The following is a 26,588-nucleotide window of genomic DNA, read 5'->3' on the forward strand; positions in this document are numbered from 1 at the left end:
CGGTGGGGAAGTAATGTTTATCGGCTGCTGATCCCCCCAGGCCCCCCTTCCTGTGTCCCTGTCAGAGATCACTCACCCCCACCCCCGGAGCGTGCTGCTGGCCCCGATATCTGCACTGGTCTCAAGCACCTGTACTCAGCTGACAGGCGCTGTGTACGGGGCAAGACAGAAATCTCTCCTGCCTCACTCACACAGGGCCTGTCAGCTGAGTACAGGTGCTTTAGACCAGTGCAGAGATCGGGGCCAGCAGCACGCTCCGGGGGTGGGGGTGAGTGATCTCTGACAGGGACACAGGAAGGGGGGCCGGGGGGGATCAGCAGCCGATAAACATTACTTCCCCACCGATGCCGACCCTGAGTCCCTGGGGGGAAGGGATGCGGCGGGCAGCTGGGTGTCTGGTAGCTATGAATGAAGTAATGCAGCCCGCCGCATCCCCTCCCGGGACTCGGTCGGCATCGCTGACAAGGTGGGGGGGGGTTCTGCGGAGTGATGATTGACGCCAGACCCCGCATTCACCTGCTGTAGTGCAGTGCCGGCCCATGTAACTGGTGACCGGCACTGAGCCCGACGACCCCTGATAATTTACTGCAGCCTCAGGGGACCTCCACTCTGAAGCGTGGTGGGGATGCAGAGCACTGAACCCTGATTGGCTACACGCTACCAAGCCAGTCAGGGTTCAGTGCTCTGCTGCTAATGAGACGGAGAGCGGACGCCGGCCGGGTGACGTCATCGAACCGGAAGGAGAAGAGAATCCGAGCCACAAGCTGGAAGATCACGTGACCGGACCGGAGATCTCCTTGGGGGGCCATTAAAGGACAGGTAAGCATATTAGGAAAGGGTTAACCTTGGTTAACCCTTTCCTTTGCTAAATTATTGATTTTCCCTGGAATACCCCTTTAAGCATTACTGTTCTTGATCCGAAAACCACACACATTTCTTAAGTAACATATTGCCAACATGACACAACTTGAACACCTTGGCAAATTGAGCCTACATAACACAAGGGCAGGACTGCCCAAAGGATGTACCGTGACCTGGGGTTGCTATATATTGTTTGGCTGGGCGAGATGGTGTTGCACCACTCAGGCACATGTCATAGTGACTAAGAGTGTTATGCACCCACCCCTGAATATATTGACACACACTTCTGGTTTGGAACAGGTGTAGGTAGTTCAGGTGTAGTGCAGCAGTAATCGTTGAGGCTTAAATAACTTAAACAGGATCAGGTTTACTGAGATCTTCTACAATATTTTCTGCAATACAGACAATACAGTCTCTCTTCCAATAAAAGTGCAATACACAGATAGCACTGGAGCTGACTGAGATCCCTTGAACAGGGGGACTTAATACTGTAGACTTCAATAGGCTTTAGGAATACTTGAAAGCTGGTCATTGATATATAGATAAATGCTTCACACAGTCTCTGAATAGTCTGCCTTTACAGTAGTGACCTGGAATAAACTTTTCAACTGGCTCAACAGTGGTAATAGTGGGCTGCCAGTTAGAGGTTAGAGGCCCTATCCAGACCCTAGGGTACTCAGCTGGGGGGCTGTGAGAAGAAGAGAATCCTACGTCCATAGGAATATATCTTCCACCTAATCTATCTTGTGGGCACCGAGTGACACAGGATCAGGAATGTAGGCTAACCTAGTGGGAGAAGCTAGCCATCGGGTGATCCCTAAGGAAACCGAACACTTGTAGTAGAGTTTTCAGCAAATAGCCTTACCTAGCTACTGGCTTTGTCCTGGATTGATCATCAGGAACTTGGATGATGGCCACCCAGCATGGAAAGGGTTTAGCCCGTTCCCTCTACCACAGCCTCCCTGTGGGGTACTCTAGCCCGACATAGCTAGGAATAAGATCACTGATAGAAGAAGCTAAACTCTCTCATATGAATAGTCCCGCAAATGGGTCCTAGCCTCCAGGCCAGGCCCTGGAAAGGCACTGCTGCAGGAGCTCTCTTTACACACTTTCTCTCAGGAAACACATTGACAGAACTGGTCCAATTAACTTCACTTACATTATCTATCTCTCAGGGAGCTCTACAATTGGGGGAAAAACATCTGGTGATATAGACTGAGGCCTCTGATAGGATAAAGGATAGAGGAGGGCATAGTATGACATACTGTTGACAGGAATTGGTCTAGTCAGCTCACATATCATAACATTAAACTGCATAAAACATACAGTCAACCACAATACAGTTTAATGGGAACAAATCTAACCTGCTGATATTTCCCTATTGCACAGGAGATGCTGAGGCGGAAGGTATTTTTCTGACCTCCCTCCTCTGTGATGTTCAGTGTGCAGTTAGTCATGTGCTCCACAGTCCAGACCGTTAGGGGCACTGCCCATCCTCATGGTGCTTATCCGCACCCCTTTTTAATGATAATGAATGGAGCAGGCCAGCCAGGGGCAGATCTCTGCTATGGGGAAAGGCACCGGAATGGCACTGAGGAGGAAGGTAGGAAACATACCTTCCACCTTGGTGCAAGCTGCAAGCTTCAAGGTCAGGGGTTATCAGTGCACGAGCAGTGAAGCAGAGAGCTCCTTGTCTTCTGCTTGTTAACCTTTTTTTGTAGTGCAGCATGTGAGTGAACCTTGGGTCACTTACACACAGCAGTACACAAGGGGTTACACAGAAGGTAGTCTGCTCCTGCACCTATGTATTTAACCATAAGGGCTCCTAATGGGCCTTTATAGTTAAATACAGGGACTGACAGAGCAAGCAGACATTGGCTCTCTGCTCTGCCAGTCACTTCTGGGGCTGCAGGCAAAATTCTGCCTCTGGCCACAAGTGATTTTATTTTCTGACCACATCACTGAGCTTATAAATATGCAGTGCTTTGTGTTGTGCGTAGGGGAGGGGGCGTACAGTCTTTTCCTATGGGGCCCCATGAATCCTGACAATGTCCCTGTGCCCTACCATAGGACCTTCAGGAGTACAGTGGTCCCTCAACTTACAATGGCCTCAGGATACAATATTTTCAACATACAGTGTTCCTTTTTGAACCATCGTAACTTGAAACTAAATTTAACAGACAACCAGGATCTGCAGGACCTGTGAATAAGTACATGATTGAACAATAAAAGTGACATTTTACTGGTAAAACACCAGCATTAGTGAAGTGCATGCAGTGATTGGCTGTCTAGTATCTCCTTTCTACAGTACAGTGGGATACTACATGTCCTGTACTGCTCTTTACCTGCGCCAGGATGAGCTGCTCCTTTAGGCACTGGTTAAGGACGACTTCATTTTATTTTTCTGTGACCCTGTCGGAACTGTACAGGACCCTCAAAAACACTCCAGTCTTTTACATAGGAAGTATTTACAGCTTCCAATAATTCTTTCTGACTGTTGTATGTAAGGGCTTGCTTAATCTATCTATTGAGGTGATATTTTGCAGCTTCAGTACCAATTACCAGTTTTCCATAGAGTTATGAACTTAACATACAATGGTTTCAACTTACAATGGCCATCCCAGAACCAAGGGACCACTGTATCTGTATAGGCATTACACAGATGCAAAGCAAAACTTGGGTTGAAGAACTACTTTATTACTTTATAGAATGAATTTACTTTTCTTTTATGCTTCCATAAAATATTCCTCCATCAGGGGTTGGCACAGCATGAACCACAGGTCACAATAAATCAGGCCACACACAATGGTAGCGTGTATAGTATCTGGATATAAACTGAATTTATAATAAATACAGCAAAATACTTTTCCCTTAAAATACACATTCAATTGCGTAAAACCTGGCTGTTAGTATAGATTAATTAATTATGGGGCTATGACCCTACATCATCAGGAATCATTGGTCCCCAACCCTTAAGCAACATTATGTGTTCAGAATAAAATATCTTCCTTTCAGCTAAGACATTAAGAACTGGGTCATTGTGGGATCATTTTGGTTCAGGAAGCCTGGAATGACCTTCATCGATTTGTGCACTTCTGGTTCAGCAGCATTTAGCTTTTCTGCAACATAAAATTGTATTAATAATCACATGAAAATAAAAGATGGCTATAGGAAGGCGCGGGATTAATTTGCTGATTAATGAGTTGTTTTCGCTCTTCCATAGCCTCGTGAACAAAGCTTTTCATTGTCTGATTTTGCAGTATTAATAATTAATTTAGAATAGTGTTTGCTTTGTGGTAGGTTTTTTTATTTGGTCACGGAGTCTTGTAATACTGCTGTATGCAGCACTTAGCAAAGCATGGTTTCAAATTGCTTTATCTTTTCAATTCAGCACAAACTGTAACAGTAAGCTAATAAAAAGGTCTATTTTAACCATACTTGCATGCATAATCACACGGCATCTCTTCTGTAACAGTATTACCTGTGTCAGTGCTTCTCATATCACTGTCTTGGGGGTCTCAGGGGAATATAATGGATGTCCCCATTGGCCTGAGGTATTGGGACTAGGTTCTAACACTACTAAGGTCGCCTGAAGGTTATTGGTGTCTGCATTTGTTCTGATTTTAGCCATATATTGTTCAGTTATTGTTCAGTTATCAATAAAACCCATTAGTCAGCTATCCATTAAGGTAACAGATGTTTAAACCAGTGCATATATAGTGTCCGGCCTACTAAATTGAATAGGTTTTCAGGTTTAAATTAATTGGGTATTCGCAACCGAAAAAGTTAGTTCCTATCAACAGGAAAGGTATAATAGGCTTATCACTGGGAGTATGACTGCTGGGATTCAGCAATTTTTGCAATCCTCATATAGAATTAGGGCCATTTTACACAAGGTTGCTAGAAAGGCTCGTTCGGATGATAACTGGCCTGTGTAAAAGTATCAGTGATCAGCAAAGGAGTGGGAAAATGCCCTCTTTTCGGGTGATCTAATCTTTTGTGCAGCTTCAAAATTTTTCGCTATTTGCCACACATCTCTTTGTTTAAACAGGGGATGTGCAGCCGATAACAATACATTTAAATGGTTGCATGATTAATCGTGCCTTCTAATGACACTCCTTTGCTTATGTCCTTGGTGGATATAAGGCATGGTGAATCTATGGGGGGCAGGTTGAAACTATTGTTGTCTGTTTTGCATTGTTTGTATCTAAAACTGTGATATTGAAGTAATAAAGGATTGGAGTTTAAGTGAATGCTGCAGCCTCTGAGATTTCAGTTATGCTGTTTTTGGAATCCTCCATAGAGCACCAATTATCCATGAGGGACCGAGTCAAGGACTGTATGGATCCACAGTGAACCCCTAACAGGAAGATAATGCCTAAGCATAAAATCTTTTAAGGATTATGGCCCAGCCACCACTGTCAAGCAATCCACTGACGATAAGCTGCTGTAAACAACTTCAGTGAAACTTCCCGAAAATTCCACCTCTTTTATAAGACCACTCCCTTATCCAAGCCAGACTAATGGCCGCATTACATGGCCTAATATTCCATGTAAGCGAGCACCGATCTGCTAGATTGGTGCTCGCTTACAGAGCCCATTGTCACTGCAAAGATGGTTTAAGAAGCTCCAGCAGTGGCTGCGGTGAGCTGAGAGAATCTGGAAGAATAAATTCAATAGATTCACAAGTGGAATGTATTATGTCACAGTTTCCCCAGAGGCTTAAACTTAACTTTCATTATCTTAAATGTATATAAAAATGAAAGAAATATAAGAGTGAGTGATAGTGCTGTGATTTAAAAATCCACTGTGGTTTGAGTAGATTGTGGAGTGCTATAGTATATTGCACAATTGATGCTATGTAATAGTATATCCAATTTCATCACACACTCCTCCAGCTTGGATAACTGTCACTAATGATGTTCCCCGGCCAGCGATATTATCGATTTCAATCTGTCTAAATGGCAAGCGATAAAGTTCAGGACACACTGCTTTTGACAGCTACTCAATGATTTAAAGGTATTAGCATATACTGTATCTGTGTAGGGTCATTTCACCAGAGTGGTCCCTGTGCAGAGGGTGCCTGACTGACTGACTATCTAGTCTATTGTGTAGAGTTAGCGATTTTTCACAATATGCTCCTCCTATCTAACGGACTTCTAACTCCTAATAGTTGTCTAAGTACCCCATACACAGATTACTAAAGTGCTGAACCACAAGGTATATTTAACCCCTTAAGGTCAAAGCCTATTTTCGTTTTTGCGCTTTTGCTTATTCCATTTTAAGTTTAAAAGTCCATAGCGCTTGCATTTTTTCACCTAGAGACGTATATGATCGCTTATTTTTTTGCGAAACCAATTTTACTTTGCAATGACAGGCATTATTTTTCCATAACGTATGCTGCGAAACCGGAAAAAAATCATTTGCGCTGTCAAATTGAAAAAAAAACGAATTTGTTTTGATTTCGGGGAGTTTTGCATTTACGCCGTCCGTCCTATGGTAAAACTGACTTGTTATGCATGTTCCTCAAGTCGTTACGATTACTATGATATATAACATGTATAACTTATATTGTATCTGATGGCCTGTAAAAAATTCAAACCATTGTTAACAAATATACGTTCCTTAAAATCGCTCCATTCCCAGGCTTATAGCACTTTTATCCTTTGGTCTATGGGTCTGTGTCAGGTGTCAGTTTTTGCGCCATGATGTGTTCTTTCTATCGGTACCTTGATTGCGCATATACGACTTTTTGATCATTTTTTATTACATTTTTTCTGGATTTGATGCGACCAAAAATGCTCAATTTTGCACTTTAGAATTTTTTTGCGCTGACGCCGTTTACCGTGCGAGATCAGGAATGTGATTAATTAATAGTTCGGGCGATTACGCGCGCGGCGATACTAAATATGTTTATTTATTTATTTATTTATATTTATAAAATGGGAAAAGGGGGGTGATTTGGACTTTTATTAGGGGAGGGGATTTTTTATTAATAAAAACACTTTTTTACTTTTTTTTTTTACTGTAACTAGAAGCCCCCCTGGGGGACTTGTATATAGACAGCACTGATCTCTCATAGAGATCAATGCTGTGTATATACACAGCAAAGATCGATTAGATCGGTCATAGATTACTATGGCCTGCTGCAGGCCATAGCAATCTATTGCCGAGCCGGGATCAGCGTCATTCCGACGCTGAGGCCCGGCACGGGCAGAAGAACGGATCTCCCCCCACTAGATCCGTCCCACTAGACACCAGGGACGTGAGGTCTGAAGCCTTTAAGTGCAGCTGTCAGGTTTGACAGCTGCACTTAGAGGCTTAATTAGCCGGCGCGGCAACGGGACCCGCGCCGGCTAATAGAGGCACTGCCCGGTTGCACGTGTCAGCCGGGATCAGCGCTGTTCAGAGCGGGGTCCCAGCGGGACCCCGCTCTGAACACCCCGAGCGGCACCATGACGTATCAGATACGTCATGGGTCGCTAAGGGGTTAAAATCCTGCCTTACCTAATCTGACATGTTTCATCAGTCATCGCTGATTTTTTAAAGATATCTGGCAAATAAGTTAACTTTTAAGCTCCCGGGTATGTACGACAGTGGGTAATAGGTCGATAGAAACCAATCTTCTTTTTTGTTCCATTTAGATATCTTCTATAACCATCCATTACTGGTGTAATTCATGTATTATCTGGCCATTCGAAAACAGATGACTTTGTGAATGAATCCCACATTCCTTTATGTCATTGCGCATGTTTACGCCCTTAGAATAATTAGATATCCCTTGTGGTTTATCACTTTAGTAATCTGTGTATGGGGTACTTGGACAACTATTAGGAGTTAGAAGTCAGTTAGATAAGAGGAGGGTATTCTAAAAATCGCTCACTCTAGACAATAAACTAGTTAGTCAGGCGCCAGGTGCATAGGGATCACTCTCCTATATGCTCCAGTCAGGGCCGTCTTAACAGCATTATGGGCCCCTGGGCAGAGGTGCGAATTGGGCCACACCCCCCGCGGCCGCCGCCATCAAAACCCCCCCATCTTTGCAACCCCGCCCCTAGCCAGTACAATTACGTACAATAAAAAATACAAATTATTGTTAACATAAACTTTAATTCACAACACAGTCTTTCAGCAGCGCAAAAACAAAAAATAACCGTGCGTGCATGCCTCACCAAACCAGACCAGGTTGGCTTCAAAGTATCCAAAAAACGCAATGGAGACAGCACTTCCAACAGCAATCTGCAGGGTTTATTGTCACACCAGTGCAACATGTCTCATCTATACAGAGGGGCAACAACATGACTATTATATATGAGAACCATGTTGTATCCCTGTATGTATACTGTATAATACAATATACAGGGAAACAACATGGCTTATATATAGAGAAGGGCAAAACAACATGTCTCATATATACAGAGGGGCAACAACATGACTATTATATTATATATGAACCATGTTGTCTCCCTGTATGTATACTGTATAATACAATATACAGGGAAACAACATGGCTTATATATAGAGAAGGGCAAAACAACATGTCTCATATATACAGAGGGGCAACAACATGACTATTATATATGAGAACCATGTTGTCTCCCTGTATGTATACTGTATAATACAATATACAGGGAAACAACATGGCTTATATATAGAGAAGGGCAAAACAACATGTCTTATATATACAGAGGGGCAACAACATGACTATTATATTATATATGAACCATGTTGTTTCCCTGTATTCTGTATACAGGGAAACAACATGGTTCATATATAATATAATAGTCATGTTGTTGCTCCTCTGTCTATATGAGACATGTTGTTTTGCCCTTCTCTCTCTCTATATATATGCCAGATAACAAGCAACAAATATTACCACCGCATACTGACTAACACCACCGCTGCTACTGACTAATCCACTGTACACAGATCACTATCACCTCATCCAGTCATATAGAGGTACCCAGCTCTACACAGGTTCTGTACACCATATACATTACAGTGCAGATACATCAAGTGACTCACATGGAACGTCTTCTCTGATCGGAGTTCTTCCCTTTTCATCTTCTTTTCCATTTGCCCCGTGCCGTTATGAGAACTTCTCCGAGCCACGAATCCACAGAATCTGCCAGACAGACATATTAGGCTCCACACTCTGTCACCATCCTCATCTCTCTACACACTGCACATCTGTATTGGCCCCTTATAGATAGCTCCCCCTGTATTACCCCTTATAGATGGCTCCCCCCTGTATCCCCCCCCTTATAGATGGCTCCCCCTGTATCCCCCCCCTTATAGATGGCTTCCCCTGTATAGATGGCTCCCCCTGTATTACCCCCTTATAGATGGCTCCCCCTGTATTACCCCCTTATAGATGGCTCCCCCCTGTATTACCCCCTTATAGATGGCTCCCCCTGTATTACCCCCTTATAGATGGCTTCCCCCTGTATCCCCCCCCCTATAGATGGCTCCCCCCTGTATCCTCCCCGTATAGATGGCTCTCCCGTATTCCCCCCTTATAGATGGCTCCCCCCTGTATCCCCCCCCCTATAGATGGCTCCCCCGTATTCCCCCCTTATAGATGGCTCCCCCCTGTATTACCCCCTCGTATAGATGGCTCCCCCCTGTATCTCCCCCTCGTATAGATGGCTCCCCCCTGTATCCCCCCTATAGATGGCTCCCCCCTGTATCCCCCCCTCATATAGATGGCTCCCACCTGTATCCCCCCCTATAGATGGCTCCCCCCTGTATCCCCCCTCGTATAGATGGCTACCCCCTGTATCCCCCCCTATAGATGGCTCCCCCCTGTATCCCCCCCTCTCGTATAGATGGCTCCCCCCTGTATCCCCCCCTATAGATGGCTCCCCCCTGTATCCCCCCCTATAGATGGCTCCCCCCTGTATCCCCCCTATAGATGGCTCCCCCCTATATCCCCCTATAGATGACTCCCCCCTGTATCCCCCCCTATAAATGGCTCCCCCTGTATCCCCCCTATAGATGGCTCCCCCCTGTATCCCCCCTATAGATGGCTCCCCCTGTATCCCCCCTATAGATAGCTCCCCCCTGTATCCCCCCCTATAGATGGCTCCCCCCTGTATCCCCCCTATAGATGGCTCCCCCCTGTATCCCCCCTATAGATGGCTCCCCCTGTATCCCCCTATAGATGGCTCCCCCTGTATCCCCCCCTATAGATGGCTCCCCCCTGTATCCCCCCTATAGATGGCTCCCCCCTGTATCCCCCCTTATAGATGGCTCCCCCGTATTCCCCCCTTATAGATGGATTCCCCTGTATCCCCCCTATAGATGGCTCCCCCCTGTATCCCCCTCTATAGATGGCTCCCCCCTGTGTCCCCCCTTATAGATGGCTCCCTCGTATTCCCCCCTATAGATGGCTCCCCCCTGTATCCCCCCCTATAGATGGCTCCCCCCTGTATCCCCCCTATAGATGGCTCCCCCCTGTATCCCCCCTATAGATGGCTCCCCCTGTATCCCCCTATAGATGGCTCCCCCTGTATCCCCCCCTATAGATGGCTCCCCCCTGTATCCCCCCTATAGATGGCTCCCCCCTGTATCCCCCCTTATAGATGGCTCCCCCGTATTCCCCCCTTATAGATGAATTCCCCTGTATCCCCCCTATAGATGGCTCCCCCCTGTATCCCCCCCTATAGATGGCTCCCCCCTGTGTCCCCCCTTATCGATGGCTCCCTCGTATTCCCCCCTATAGATGGCTCCCCCTGTATCTCCCCTATAGATGGCTCCCCCCTGTATCCCCCCTATAGATGGCCCCCCCCTTTATCCCCCCTATAGATGGCTCCCCCCTGTATCTCCCCCTCGTATAGATGGCTCCCCCCTGTATCCCCCCTATAGATGGCTCCCCCCTGTATCCCCCCCTCATATAGATGGCTCCCACCTGTATCCCCCCCTATAGATGGCTCCCCCCTGTATCCCCCCTCGTATAGATGGCTACCCCCTGTATCCCCCCCTATAGATGGCTCCCCCCTGTATCCCCCCTCTCGTATAGATGGCTCCCCCCTGTATCCCCCCCTATAGATGGCTCCCCCTGTATTCCCCCCTATAGATGGCTCCCCCTGTATCCCCCCCTATAGATGGCTCCCCCCTGTATCCCCCGCTCTCGTATAGATGGCTCCCCCCTGTATCCCCCCCTATAGATGGCTCCCCCCTGTATCCCCCCTATAGATGGCTCCCCCCTATATCCCCCTATAGATGACTCCCCCCTGTATCCCCCCCTATAAATGGCTCCCCCTGTATCCCCCCTATAGATGGCTCCCCCCTGTATCCCCCCCTATAGATGGCTCCCCCTGTATCCCCCCTATAGATGGCTCCCCCCTGTATCCCCCCCTATAGATGGCTCCCCCCTGTATCCCCCCTATAGATGGCTCCCCCCTGAACCCCCCCTATAGATGGCTCCCCCTGTATCCCCCTATAGATGGCTCCCCCTGTATCCCCCCTATAGATGGCTCCCCCCTGTATCCCCCCTATAGATGGCTCCCCCCTGTATCCCCCCTTATAGATGGCTCCCCCGTATTCCCCCCTTATAGATGAATTCCCCTGTATCCCCCCTATAGATGGCTCCCCCCTGTATCCCCCTCTATAGATGGCTCCCCCCTGTGTCCCCCCTTATAGATGGCTCCCTCGTATTCCCCCCTATAGATGGCTCCCCCTGTATCTCCCCTATAGATGGCTCCCCCCTGTATCCCCCCTATAGATGGCCCCCCCCTTTATCCCCCCTATAGATGGCTCCCCTCTGTATCCCCCCTTATAGATGGCTCCCCCGTATTCCCCCCTTAAAGATGGCTCCCCCCTGCACAGCAGATAAAAAAAAACAACACCCAACTCACCTACCAGCGCTCCCCCGTCGCTGCTTCCTCTCCTCTTCTGCCTCCGGCTGATGCGTCGCTCCCTGGGGGATTCTCCGGGAGCGCACACATCCGGAAGCTCAGTGTGCGCTCAGGCCGGGACTTCCGGTACAGGAAGCCCCAGCGACGCGCACTGAGGTTCCTGATGCGTGCGCTCCCTGAGAATCCCCCGGGGAGCGACGCATCAGCCGGGGCCGGATTTCCTCTTGCAACCGCAAGCAAGAAAGTGCTTGCGGTCGCAAGAGAAGGGGAAGGGGGGGCGGGAAGGGCCGTCTTACCCATTGGGCATGGGAGGCGGCTGCCCGGGGACCCTTGCGTCCTAGGGGGCCCCTGCCCACTGTCACAGCGGGCAGGGGCCCCCTAGGACGCAAGGGCCCCTCGGGCAGCCGCCTACCATGCCCAATGGGTAAGACGGCCCTGGCTCCAGTGCAATGACCCTGCACAGATACAGTATATGCTGACACCTTTACATCAGTAAGTAGCTGTCAAAAGCAACAAGTGTGTCTTGAGCTTTATTGCCTGCTGTTTAGACAGATTGAAATCAACATCATTAGTGATAGTTATCCAAGTTGAAGTGTGTGATGAAATTGGAGTTACTATTAAATAGCATCAATTGTGCAATATACTATAGCACTCCACAGTCTAATAAAACTACTACAGATTTTCAAATTATATATATCATAAAAATGAAAGTCTCTCTGTCTGTCTGTCTCTTCTCTATAGACTTCCAAACGCCTAAACCGTTTGACCCCAAATTTGGCCCACAGATATATTGGGTGCCTGGGAAGGTTAGAGCAAAGGTCCCATCCTTGCCAGATGTACAGGAGGGGAGGGGGAGGAGCGCCCCATAGAGATGAATGGGAGAATCTCCACACTGCACAGGTGATATAACTAGTGCTGCAGCTGCCCAGCAGAAATGGCAGTTGAAAGCCTCAGCGACCAATAGGATTACTACTTTCATTTTCAAAGGGAGCTGGAATCTGGTTGCTAGGGCCAGCTGCCTCACAACATACACAGAAATTAATATAGTGACAGTGTACAGTGCATATACAGTGTATACAGTAAGGTGCTTGGTGGTGATGGGGAATGTATACAGTAAGGGGGTGTTAGGGAATGTATACAGCATGGAAGCTACCTGGGGGAGGAGGGTGTATACAGCATTGGGGGCTACCAGAAGGGAGGAGTTTATACAGTATGGGGGCTATATGCAAGGGGGCAGTGTATACAGTATAGGGGATACCTTCAGGGGGGAGTGTATACAGTATGGGGGCTACCTGCAGGGGGGAGTGTATACAGTATGGGGGCAACCTGCAAGAAGGGGGGTTAGTGTATACAGTATGGGGGCTACCTGCAAGGGGGGGGGAGTGTATACAGTATAGGGGATACCTGCAGGGGGGAGTGTATACAGCATTGGGGTTACCTGCAGGGGGGAGTGTATACAGTATGGGGGATACCTGCGGGGGTGGAGTGTATACAGTATAGGAGCAATCTGCAGGGGTGAAGTGTATACAGTATGGGGGCTACCTGCGGGGGTGGAGTGTATACAGTATAGGGGCTACCTGCAGGGGTGGAGTGTATACAGTATGGGGGCAACCTGCAAGAAGGGGGGGAGTGTATACAGTATGGGGGCTATATGCAAGGGGGGCAGTGTATACAGTATAGGGGATACCTGCAGGGGGAGTGTATACAGTATGGGGGCTACCTGCAGGGGGGAGTGTATACAGTATGGGGGCAACCTGCAAGAAGGAGGGAGTGTATACAGTATGGGGGCTACCTGCAAGGGGGGGAGTGTATACAGTATAGGGGATACCTGCAGGGGGGAGTGTATACAGTATTGGGGCTACCTGCAGGGGGGGAGTGTATACAGTATGGGGGATACCTGCGGGGGTGGAGTGTATACAGTATAGCAGCAATCTGCAGGGGTGAAGTGTATACAGTATGGGGGCTACCTGCGGGGGTGGAGTGTATACAGTATAGGGGCTTCCTGCAGGGGGAGTGTATACAGTATGGGGACAACCTGCAAGAAGGGGGGGAATGTATACAGTATGGGGGCTACCTACAAGGGGGGAGTGTATACAGTATGGGGGCTACTACCTGCAGGGGTGGAGTGTATACAGTATAGGGACTACCTGCAGGAGGGGGTGTATAGAGTATGGGGACTACCTGCAAGTGGGGGGAGTGTATAGAGTATGGGGGCTACCCACAGGGGTGGGGGTGCATAGCGTATGGGGGCTATCTGTGGGGTGAAGTGTATACAGTATAGGGACTACCTGCAGGAGGGGGTGTATAGAGTATGGGGGATACCTGAAAGTTGGGGAGTGTATAGAGTATGGGGGCTACCCACAGGGGTGGGGGTGCATAGCGTATGGGGGCTATCTGTGGGGTGAAGTGTATACAGTCTGGGGGCAACCTGCAAGAAGGGGGGTAGTGTATACAGTACGGGGGCTACCTTTGGAGTGGAGTGTAAACAGTATGGGGGCAACCTGCAAGAAGGGGGAGTGTATACGGTATGGGGGCTACATGCGGGGGTGGAGTGTATACAATATAGGGACTACCGGCAAAATGGGGGGTATAGAGTATGGGGGCTACCCGCAGGGGTGGGAGTGTATACAATATGGGGGCTACCTGCAGGGAGGGAGTGTACAGTATAGGAGTACCTGCATGGGGAGGGGGAGTGTATACAGTACGAGCGCTAACTTCAGGGGGGGGGGTGAATACAGTATTAGAAATTTTTAAACCTCTTCTGTGTTTTTCTCACCAAGGATGAAAGGTAGTGCCTAAAAGGGCCAGATTATGATGATGCACCGCCAATGTTGCATATAATCAGACCGTATATTACACTGCCAAAGTTGCATATAACCAGGCTGTATATAACACTGCCAATGTTGTATATAACCAGGCTCTGTATATAACAGTGCCAATGTTGTATATAACCAGGCTCAGCATAACACTACCAATGTAGTATATAACAAGGCTGTCTATTACACGGACAATGTTGCATATAACCAGGCTGTATATAACACTGACAATGTTGTATATAACCAGGCTCTGTATATAAAACTGCAAATGTTGTATATAACCAAGTTCTGTATACAGTCTGATCACATGACATCTCAGTTTGACTATTAGGTATTTAGGATGTTTAAAGTTTTTTAGTTTATTTCTAATGTGCATAGGCTACAATTTACATAAACAGTGCAGAACTGTCGGGATATATAGTATATAAAGGGCTATAAAGGGCTCCTGGCAATTTCCCCTTAAACAAAAAAAATCTTTTAAAATGTGCCCGGAGCCTTGGCTGGAGTAAAAAATTATCATTTGACCTGTAGCAGGCAAGTCAAAGTGGTGTGGCCTATTCAGAGTAGGAGAGGCTTTCTATAGGAATCCCCATAGAAAACCTCTCCTGCTCTGGACAGTTCCTGTCTCGGACAGAGATGTCAGCAGAGAGCACTGTGTCAGACTGAAAAGAAAACATTTCCTGCAAGCCAGCTGCCCATTCTTGTGTATAAGCAGACTTGACTGTGTTGTGTTTGCTACCCCAGCTCCTCCAAAAACCCTCTTCTGCCAGGAGTTCTCACCTCCTGACCTAAATCACCTAAAACTTTATGACCCAATTTACACATTTTTTGTCTTCTTCATAGCCGCAGACCTTCAGCTATAGACAGGTCCATTCATAACCATCTGCATTAGCATGGACCCATTTATTGAGAATAGGTGATCCATGCTGCAACTACAGGCTGTACAATGGTTTACCCATTCTTTTGTGTGGCACGGAGCATTGCCAAAATATCCATGTCATGGTGGGCACAACCATGATGTGTATGACCCTTTACCCATAGGTTATACCCAATTGTAAATGTAAACATCCCTATTATTATATGTTGTATTAAATCATGAACTCTATGTACTGTGGGTAGGGTACATGTAGGGGCTAAAAGATCTATAAGATCTCACTGCACCTGTTACTGCAGACTGACTTAAGCAGAATTATTCTTTCATAGCACAAGCTTACTAATGGGAATGCAAATCTCTTCTTTACAGAAATGAAGGGCAGTGGTCTGTGTCTACCCCTCCTCTCAGTTTTCCACTGGTATTGAAGCAGTTAATCAGCTTAGTTTTTGTAGTGGCCACTGTCCTGGTATCCTGTGCAGACTATAAGGAACACAACACAGGGAAATCTAAAGATTTAATGGCACACTGAGGAAGCATTTACCGTGCTATTTTCAAGCGACATGGTGCATCGCTCCTCAACAAATGTGATACCAGAGCATGGCATCGAAGAAGACAAGGCTTTTCTCGTTACGTTTGTTACGTTTCCATTAAATCATAAAAGCATTGTAGCAATTTCATGGTTGCAGGAAGTTTTCCAAAATCCAGACGACAAAACAAGTTATCAAAAAAAGCTTAAGTGAGAAGACCGCAATACACAGATCTCCTGCAAAATGATGTTTTTATTTCAGCTTTTCATTTCTTACCCAAAGAGGACATAGAAAATCTGCAGGCTGTCACTTGGCAGTGATAGAGGCGGTGCACACATAGTTGGGTTATATTGGTAAAGCACAGCCAAGAGCCTCTCATAAACAAATGAGTCATATACCGTTGGTGGACTGGCTTATTACTAGACAACTTCCTGAAAGAGCATTAAGTGCAGAGCTGTAACCTGGCCAGGCACAGGAGGTGTTCCCGCTAACATCCAGGGAACTCAAACACTCTCATTTATTAAATGGATGTGTTCTTGATATAAAAGGAATGGTGGAAGCAGCTGTGACACAGAAGAGAAGCATGAAATATACTCCAATGTCCATAACAGTCTATTGTTAAGATTTTAAAATGACAGTTTCTGTTTTTTTATTCTGGGTCCTTCAAATGATACATAGAACACAGTTGAGCATAATGGTAAGAAGTGTGCAATGTTTTCCCCATGAGGACTGAGGAGACCTGGGATAGTTGGGGACCTGCTTCCGCCTTTAGTTAAAGGAGAGGTCTGGCCGTATGAAGGAGCCCACAGGCGGCAGGATCAGGGGAGAGGATAACAAGCAGTCCTTACATCTCCCGGCTCCCCGCTAAAAGGCATGTTCCCCCATGTTGTGATGATGTCACGACTTCAGAGGAAATGCCCGTCCCGGCTGATGGAAAGCCCCTTTAGCCAATCATCCCACCCCAGTCACTGATTCGCTGAAAGGGCTGTCCATCAATCGGGTCATAACGTTGGCTCAAGTGGATATCACGGAGCCTGGCGGGGGTCCTGGAGTGGTGATCCATCACAGCAGAGGCACCAGGAGAGGTGAGTTGATAGGGTTTGGTATTTTTTCCCACTTCCCTTGTATTTGGAAAAAATGTTCTGTTGCTGGACTAGACTGGACTGGACTGAACTACCTGTATACCCATTATTTTTATTTTTAAGATTAGAGGCTACCTTACCAGTTGTCAAGGGCAATGGCATTGATATGGATGCAACTCAAGAGTGCACTAAATATACAAAATTTGACATCCTTGACAGCATTGCTACTGTACTTTATAAGCACTCTAGAGATTCTAAGCAGAGACTCCAGTTAAGGGATTCTAGCATAATACGGATCTGTCTTCCAGCCGCAGGTCCCTGTCTGACTGCAGGTCCGATGACCTGAACTGACAGCTGTCCGCAGCTGACAGCAGATCCACAGTCATGCTGAGAACTGCAACAGTAATACGGGGGCAAACATGCATCTGCAGTATGCTAATGTCAGCCAGTCTTCTCCTGTACCTAAAGCCCACAGGCCTCATGCAATATAAGGAAGAAGAAATGCCATAAATGTACAGTGCTGGACTTAGGCTATGTTCACACTACTTAAAGGACGGCCGTTTTTGCCGATGGCAACAACGACCATACTTTGTATGGTGTGGAACTGTCTTTTCTTGTATGGGATCCCGGCCGGAGCGTATACACATTGTATACACTTAAGCCTGGATCCATTAAGGGGCCGCAAATAACTGACATGTCAGTTTTCTGCGGCTGCAATTTAGTGAATTGCGGCCGCAGAAAGACCTTTCAGTTCACACAATGAAGTGAGCGGCTCCGGCCGCTTGCTTCATTGTGTGCTGTGGGAGGTTCTGATGCAGGCGCGCGCTGATGTGCCCGCATCAGAACCCTGCGGCCAAAAATGATCCGTGCAAAGACCTCTTCACGTAGTGTGAGCATAGCCTTAGTGCTTATACTATTTGGCTATGTTCACACAACAATTTTTCAGCTCCGTTTAACCCCTTCAAGACCAAGCCTATTTGCACCTAAAAGACCAGGCTCATTTTTCAAAATCTGACCTGTCTCACTTTATGCGCTTATAGCTCAGTGATGCTTTAACGTATGCTAGCGATTCTGAGATAGTTTTTTCGTCACATATGGCACTTTATATTAGTGGCAAAATTTGGTCACTATTTTGTGTGTTTTTTGTGAAAAACATCAAAATATCATGAAAAATTTAAAAAATTAGCATTTTATAAACTTTGAAATTCTCTGCTTCTAAAAAAAGAAAGTTGTATCACATAAATTAGTTACTAAGTCACATTACCGATATGTCCTCTTTATTCTGGCTTCATTTCATAAATATATTTTACTTTTTTAGGGTTTAAAAATTTATCAGCAAATTACCACATTTTCGTGAAAGTTTCCAAAACTGATTTTTTTTTAGGGACCAGTTCTTTTTTTAACTTGATTTAGGAGGTTTTTATACTGGAAACCCCCATAAGTGACCCCATTTTGGAAACTAAACACCTTAAAGAATTAATCTAGGGGTAATTTGCTGAAGCAAAACCGCAGCTAGTAATAGTTATTAGAATAGCGCAGTTACTAAAATAAAATAAAAAAATGAGATTACAGGTAATGTGGGGTGGTTACAGACAGTCTGGGGTGGTTTCGGACAGTCAGGGGTGGTTCCGGGTAATCTGGAGGTGGTTACGGGCAGTCTGAGGTGGTTCCAGGTAATCTGGGGTGGTTACGGGTAATCTGGGGTGGATACGGTCAACATAGGGTGGTCACGGGCAACCTGCTGTGGCTACGGCAACCTGGGGTGGTTAGAGGCCACCTGGGGTGGTTACGGGCAATGAGGGGTGGATACGGACAACCTGCTGTGGTTAGAAACAATCTAGGGTGGTTACAGGCAACCTGCTGTGGTTACAGGCAACGTGGGGTGGTTACAGACAATCTGGGGTGGTTACGGACAATCTGGGGTGGTTACGGACAATCTGGGGTGGTTACGGACAATCTTGGGTGGTTACAGACAATCTCTGGTGGTCACACACAACCTGGTTACAGGCAACCTGCTGTGGTTACGGATAAACTGAAGTGCTTATAGGTAATCTGAGGTGGGTACCTGTAATCTGGCGTGGTTACGGGCAATCTGGAGGGGGTCATTGGCAATTTGTGGTGGTTAGAGACAAGCTCCAGTGGTCAGAGGCAAGGTGCGGTGGTCAGAGGCAAGGTGCGGTGGTCAGAGGCAAGGTGCGGTGGTCAGTGGCAAGGTGCGGTGGTCAGTGGCAAGGTGCGGTGGTCAGAGGCGACGTGCGGTGGTCAGAGGCGACGTGCGGTGGTCAGAGGCAACCTGCAGTGGTTGCATGCAATCTGGGGGGTTACATGTAATCTGGCATGATTACGGGCAACCTGCGGTGGTTACGGGCAACCTAAAGGGTTTACAGACAAACTAGAATTGTTACGGATAGACTGAAGTGCTTATAGGTAATCTGGGTGGGTACATGTAATTCGGGGTGGTTACAGGCAATCTGGGGTGATTACGGACAATCTAGAGGGGGTCACTGGCAACGTGCGGTGGTTACAGGCAACGTGCGGTGGTTCAGGCAACGTGCGGTGGTTACGTGTAATCTGGGGGGTTACGTGCAATCTGATGTGATTACGGACAACCTGGGGTGGTTACGGGCAACCTGCGGTGGTTACGGGTAATCTGGGGGGGGGGGGATCGGGGTAATTTGGGAGTAAACTGCAATTATTACTATAATAAAAAAGTGTGTGTTTTATTTTTTTGTATGTTTGTCACTTTTTGTACTTTATACATTCATTTTTACTGTATTACTATGATTACTGTGATATTTTCTATCACAGTAATCATAGTTCAGTGAAAGAGACCAAATTGGTCTCTGTCACTTAAAATTTTCAGAGCTGGCTGGTTGTGGAGCGCATGCGCACTTCATAACCAGCCAGGACGTCGAGGAGGAAGGAGCTCCAGGATCAGGTGAGTATCAGGTGAGTATATGGGGTAGGGGAGGGTGACTGGGGGACGGGGGTGACAGGGGGGTGGGGGGCGACTTGGGGGGTGGGGGCACATCACTTTTTATCCCCTGTCACCAATCATTTATGTTGACGGGATAAAAAGTGCCTGGAGCACATGGTACAAGCGATCAGCGGTATATAGTATATACCGCTGATCGCTTGTACCGGGACCACACAGGGGGGTCCCCGATCACTGCCCCATGCTCTCTGCTACCTCCGGTGGCGGAGAGCATGGGGTTTTCATTTCATTTTTACTAGGAGATCACTGTGAACAGATATACTCTGTTCACAGTGATGGCGGTGGCCATCTTGGATCTGATGGCCGCCGCAGGGAGGGGGGGTTAGTTACCGGGGCACTAGGGGGGCTGATCTGGGGTCTGATTTTACTTATTTCATCTCCCCCCACCGTGGATTCACGGTGGGGGGAGATGAAATACAGCGGCCATTTCGGTTGTCACTAAGGGGTTATTGGGAGTCAGCTGCGGGATCGCAGCTAATTCTCATTATCTCCGATGCTGTACTCAGATGACAGCGGGATCGCTATCCCTGCAGCGATGCCGCTCTCATCATAAAGCCCCGTCAAAGCAGGAACGTATATATACATTCCTACTGCACAGGGCATGTGCAATAGGAACGTATATATACAGATTGCTGACGTGAAGGGGTTAAAATGACGTCTGCTATTTTGAGTCTAAAATAACGGACGTCATTTAGCAGCCTGGCTTCCTCTTAGTGCAATGACAGCTGTTGGTACATTATTCTAGTTTTGGGTTACTAATTGCCCTTTGGATGCGGCTTGATTGAAAAGTCCATTGGAATTTAATAGTAAAAACGGAGAAAGAACAGTGACAAAAGAAAAACTGTGTGTAAACAAATAATAAAAAACTAAAGACCCACAGCATCCAGGATGAAAGTAGTGTGTTTATTCACACATCAGGGTACACAAAAAATACAACATTTCGGCCTGAGTAGAGAAAACGTATGCATCCGCAGCTTTTATAAAAATAAGTAACTTTTATTGAACGTCACAAAAATAAAATAACAAAACTTTTTGTTTTGTTATTTTATTTTTGTGAGGTTCAATAAAAGTTACTTATTTTTATAAAAGCTGCGGATGCATACGTTTTCTCTACTCGGGATTAGTCGGGTTGCGGCCCGCAATACAGCACCTGCGAGCTCTTAAGCTACGGAGATCCATATAACAGGTGAAGCAAGGCTGAGTGGGTGAGCTGACTACAAAACTTTCTCTTGTAAAACATTTCGGCCTACTGGCCTTTGTCAAGCATGCTTGACAAAGGCCAGTAGGCCGAAACGTTGCATTTTTTTGTGTACCTTGATGTGTGAATAAACACACTACTTTCATCCTTGATGCTGTGGGAAACCTTTTCTTTTGAAGTTCGTAGTGCTCATACCTAGGATTGTGAGCATACCTGCATGCATCCTTTATCTTATTGCTGGCCATTATCGCAGAATCTCCAAGGTGCTGTTGGACTTTTTTGTTTTTTAAATAATTAAAAACGTCCGCTGTTTGCAAAAGACGTCCGAAAATAATGATCATGTTCATTATTTTGACGCCCGCGGCAAAAACGTCCGTTGCTCAATACACTGTGTGCATTGGACGTCCGTCTTTCCATTGACTTCCATGCATTGCCATGTCAGTCAGTTAAATCTCAGCAAAAACTGACGTTTTTTAAAATATGAATCTTCCGCCTTTTCAATATTTTTGACGTTGTGTGAACATAGCCTTTGCCAGATTATGAAACCATGCCATATGGACTTATCCTAATGTCCTTTAGATGCAAAAAGCTAAGTTTTTCTTTCCTTTTTAAAAATTCTTATGATTGAAAACTCAAGTGTGTGTACATACTAGCACATACTGCTATGCTGTATATTAGATGCACTTATACTAGTTCTTACACCAGTACACAAAGTGTGCCCAATTTAACAATGGTTATGATATTAACAATATTTATTTTGGTATTTTACTGATATTTGTCTAATAGGATCGGTCACAATACAAACCCAGTTGTTCAGCAAAAAAAGTTGCATTCTGTACATACTTAAAGCTAACACTTAAAGGAGAAGTCTGGCAAAATGTTTTATTAAAGTATTGTATTGCCCCCAAAAGTTATACAAATCACCAATATACACTTATTATGTGACCATACTGTGACCTTTTCCCTGTACTTACTACTGCATCAAGGCTTCACTTCCTGGATAAAATGGTGATGTCACGACCCAACTCCCAGAGCTGTGCGGGCTGTGGCTGCTGGAGAGGATGATGGCAGAGAAATTCTCAGTGTCCCACCAGTGTCCTGTGTCCCTCAGTGTCCCCCTGCCATCATCCTCTCCAGCAGCCACAGCCCGCACAGCTCTGGGAGTCGGGTCGTGACATCACCATTTTATCCAGGAAGTGAAGCCTTGATGCAGTAGGAAGTGCAGGGGGAAAACACTTTATAAGCATTTCCCGTAATAAGTGTATATTGGGGATTTGTATAACTTTTGGGGGGCAAGACAATACTTTATTAAAAATTTTCGATGGACTTTTCCTTTAATATGAACGATCTTCCAATGTTCCTCATTGCATCCTGACTTTGGTGGCTGACTGATACTTCTATAATAAAAAATGTAGTGATTTATATGGATTGCAGCTTACCATGGTGCATGATGGGTAATATCAATAGACAGGTCATGCTTAAGAACAGAAGCCACCGGCACTACCTTGAAGGGGTTAAACTGAAAACAGGATTGTTTGGCGAATATGGACACACTAAAAATTTCGATCACTGGTTGGTGCTTACTCTTCTGAAATGTAGATGCAATGCAATAGTACAAATATGAAGAAATGGAAAGGGCACTCACCTAATGATGTGATTTTCTTTTATTGAAACATGTATTTAAATTCCATAGGACATGCTGGGCAACTCAGCAGATGCCCGACACCTTAATGAAACGAAGTAACAGCTTTTTGATGCGCATGCACACTTTATCAGACCATGGTGAAGCATGCATGCACGTGAAACAGCTGTAACCTCGTTTTATTAAGGTGTGGGGCGTTTGCTGAGCTGCCAAGCATGTTCTATGGATTTTAAATACACATTTCAATAAAAAAACTGAGTGCCCTTTCCATTTCTACTTATTTGGATCATTATACTGGTGCTACCTATACAATAATGTACGATAATATTAGAAATAAAGTAGCCAGCTTTTAAGATTGACCACAACCTGTGCACAAAAAGACGTCAGTAAAGTGACTGCATGATATGCAAAATGTAAGTGGCCATTTAAAAGCCTTTATATAGTACAACAACCACTAATCATGTTACAGCTAACCAAAAGTAAAATATGTAGTATTAAACAAAACTGTACAATTCACAGCATGTAAACTACTGCAATGAGCCCCAATGTGCAGCCATAATTATAAAGCCATCCCTTACATCAAAAGAAAAACCTTTTTGACTTTGACAGCATGTAATTGTCTGCTCTTGGAATGGAGAGATCTCACAAGGGATCGTATATTTTTGTTTGTAAAACCAAAATTTGGAGCAGTTTGTCCAAATGTATTTTAGCCTTTGCATTTTACCTCTACATAGAGTAGTAACTAGTTTTTTTTTTTTAACTGGAGCAAATTATCAGTTTGCAGCCCTAACCCTGTATCTAAATACTCTGACTTGTTGGTGACCCCCCCTTACATCCACCACCCAGGGTGCGTTACCTATCAGCTTCCCCTAGTAGCTATCACTATTAGAGATGATTGAACATCGGAAAATATTAGGTTCTATAGAACTTGAACCTAGCAGAACCTTCCGTATTTGATTCCTGATGCCTTCCCGATCCATGCAGAAGGAGGAGACATCCCTGGGGCCGCCTGGAATTCCGGGATTCAGCCTAGGTAATTAGCTGTATCCTGGAATTCCAGGCGGTCCCCGGGATGTCTCCTCCTTCCGCAAGTACCGTCAAGACATCAGCAATTAAATGCAGAAGGTCTGGCTAGGTTCGAGTTCGATCGAAACTAGCTTTTTCCGCTGTTCGATCAAGCCTAGTTATTTTCTACATTTTTATACCTGTGTTCATTTATTATACATTTAGCAACCATTTCATTTTAAAGTCCAACCAGGTGATAAATACATCTCATCCATGCAACACAAAAAATAATTGAAAATTCTCCGGTCTAGACCTAACATGTAATATTTATTCCAAGTAAAACTCTTTTGAGTAAAAGTTTTCAGCCATTCCACTAATAATGATAAACTTATTTCATCTCCCCCCACCGTGGATTCACGGTGGGGGGAGATGAAAAGCACTGCAGCGCCGGCCCATTAGTGACCGCCGTATCGGCGGTCACTAAGGGGTTAACTGCCGGGATCCGGGCTCGGCGCGGATCTCGGCAGTTGCGGCGGGTGCCCGGCTATCACTGACAGCCGGGCCCCGCCGGGGATGACAGGAGTGCAGCTCCTGCGCCCCTGTCATCCCGTGGACGTACCGGCACGTCCATCTGCAGGAACTGTATGCAGATTTGGACGTGCCGGTACGTCCATATGCGGCAAGGGGTTAAGAAGTATGCCCAAAATGTGATGTGAACATGTCCTTGCATATGTTTTGTTTTTGAGGGATGATACATATATACATATAAAGGCTATGTTCACACAACTTTTTTTCAGCTCCGTTTAAAATAACGACCATCATTTTGAGTCTAAAATAACGGATGTCATTTAGCTGTCTGGCCTCCCCTTAGTGCAATGACTGGTGTTTGTACATTATTCTAGTTTGGGTTACTAATTAGACTTTGGGTGCGGCTTAATTGAAAAGTCTATTGAATTAAAGGGGTTATCCAGCGCTACAAAAACATGGCCACTTTCCCCCTACTGTTGTCTCCAGTTTGGGTGGGGTTTTGAAACTCAGTTCCATTGAAGTAAATAGAGCTTAATTGCAAACTGCACCTGAACTGGAGACAACAGTAGGGGGAAAAGTGGCCATGTTTTTGTAGCACTGGATAACCCCTTTAAATAGTAAAAACAGAGAAAGAACGGTGACAAAAGAAAAACTGTGTGTGAACAGATAAAAAAAAAATGTCTGCTGTTTGCAAAAGACGTCCGAAAATAATGATCATGTTTATTATTTTGACATCCGCGGTAAAAACGTCCGTTATTCAATGCATTGTGGGCACTGGATGTCCATCTTCCAATTGACTTCAATGCATTGCCATTGCAGTGTTAAATCACGGCAAAAACTGACGTTTTTTAAATATCAAAATCGGATACCTTTTCTCTATTTTTGTATTTTTGAGGTTGTGTGAACATAGCCATATACATATATATATATATATATATATATATATATATATATATATATGACACACATTTAACCCACAGACACATATGCGTAGGTCACAGGATATGTTTGGATTTCAGTTCATCTTGGTACCCAACTCTTTTGTTGTAATACTTGAAATGAAAGGCATGAAAGTATATGTATACATTTGAATTCATATTTGCTGCAAAAACACTTTCAACTGTTTCAAGTTTTTTTTTTTTTTTTTTATTGATTGCTAATCGTTGCTGATAATCTGACTTCATCACTGTGAGGCACCTGAATCATACCAGAGGTGGGGAGTGGGTGGTCAGCACAAGATCAAAGATGTTAGAAACTCATTTGAAGTGTTACAATTCACTGCTTTGTAGGAAGGACAATGAAACGTTCATGTTCTCATCAAATCGTCTATCATTTTCAACAGAAATCATTCGTCTTTGGCAGGCAAATTACATTCCTGGTAGACAGGTGTCCCTAGAGACCCTTATTGTCTATATTTGTTTAATGATTAACATTGTCAATGGTATTATTGATTAACACATTGAATACTGTGAAAGGCCAAGGCATTGTAATGGGATACATTCCATTCTTCCTGCAGTAGTTTATTTTTACAGGGACATAAAAAGTATGGGGTTCTTTAAAGGGCACCTGTCAAGTTGAACAGACAATTTGAACTTCAGGTAGCATGTTATAGGGAAATTAGCATGTTAATACATATATTTGTGGGAAATTATTGGGTGGAAATTGCCATTTATTAATTTAAAACTCTGCTCATTTTGGGCATAGCAGTCCAGTGGGCGGTCTCACCAGTGATTGACAGTCTTCATTTAGCAAGTGTGTATACAAAGATAGCTGCAAATCCAGGTAGCACCGCCCACTGGACACCTATGCCCAAAATGAAAAAAGCTTTAAAAAATAAATAAATAAGTTCTGAATACTTTTTCATAATGCTATATATTACAGGTGTCAAACTACAGCCCTGCAGCTGTTGCAAAAGTGCAATTCCAATCATGCCTGGACATCTAAAGCTTGGCTGTTTAGGCATAATGGGAATTGTAGTTTGGCAACAGCTGGATGGCCGCAACTTTGACACTCCTGCTATATATATCAATCTGCTTAACTCCTCCTGTTCTATAACATGCCACTCAAACAGCTCAGCTAAGGGTGTTATATAAAGGTATAAAATATTATGGGCTATCTTACACAAACTTGGTGTATTTGCAATAGTAAATCTGGGCCAATAAAATGGATGTACTGTATAATACCACACACACCCCATCATA

The 26,588-nt window shown here is 45.4% G+C and overlaps 1 long non-coding RNA gene across 2 annotated transcripts in view; it reads left to right on the top strand.

Moving 5' to 3' along the window:
- Nucleotides 1-26,588, top strand: part of LOC138797515 (uncharacterized) — a 71,629-nt gene that overhangs the window by 18,021 nt on the left and 27,020 nt on the right. The gene's annotated exons all lie outside the window — the stretch shown is intronic.

Source organism: Dendropsophus ebraccatus, chromosome 7, assembly GCF_027789765.1.
Source record: "Dendropsophus ebraccatus isolate aDenEbr1 chromosome 7, aDenEbr1.pat, whole genome shotgun sequence".
Lineage (NCBI taxonomy): Eukaryota > Metazoa > Chordata > Amphibia > Anura > Hylidae > Dendropsophus > Dendropsophus ebraccatus.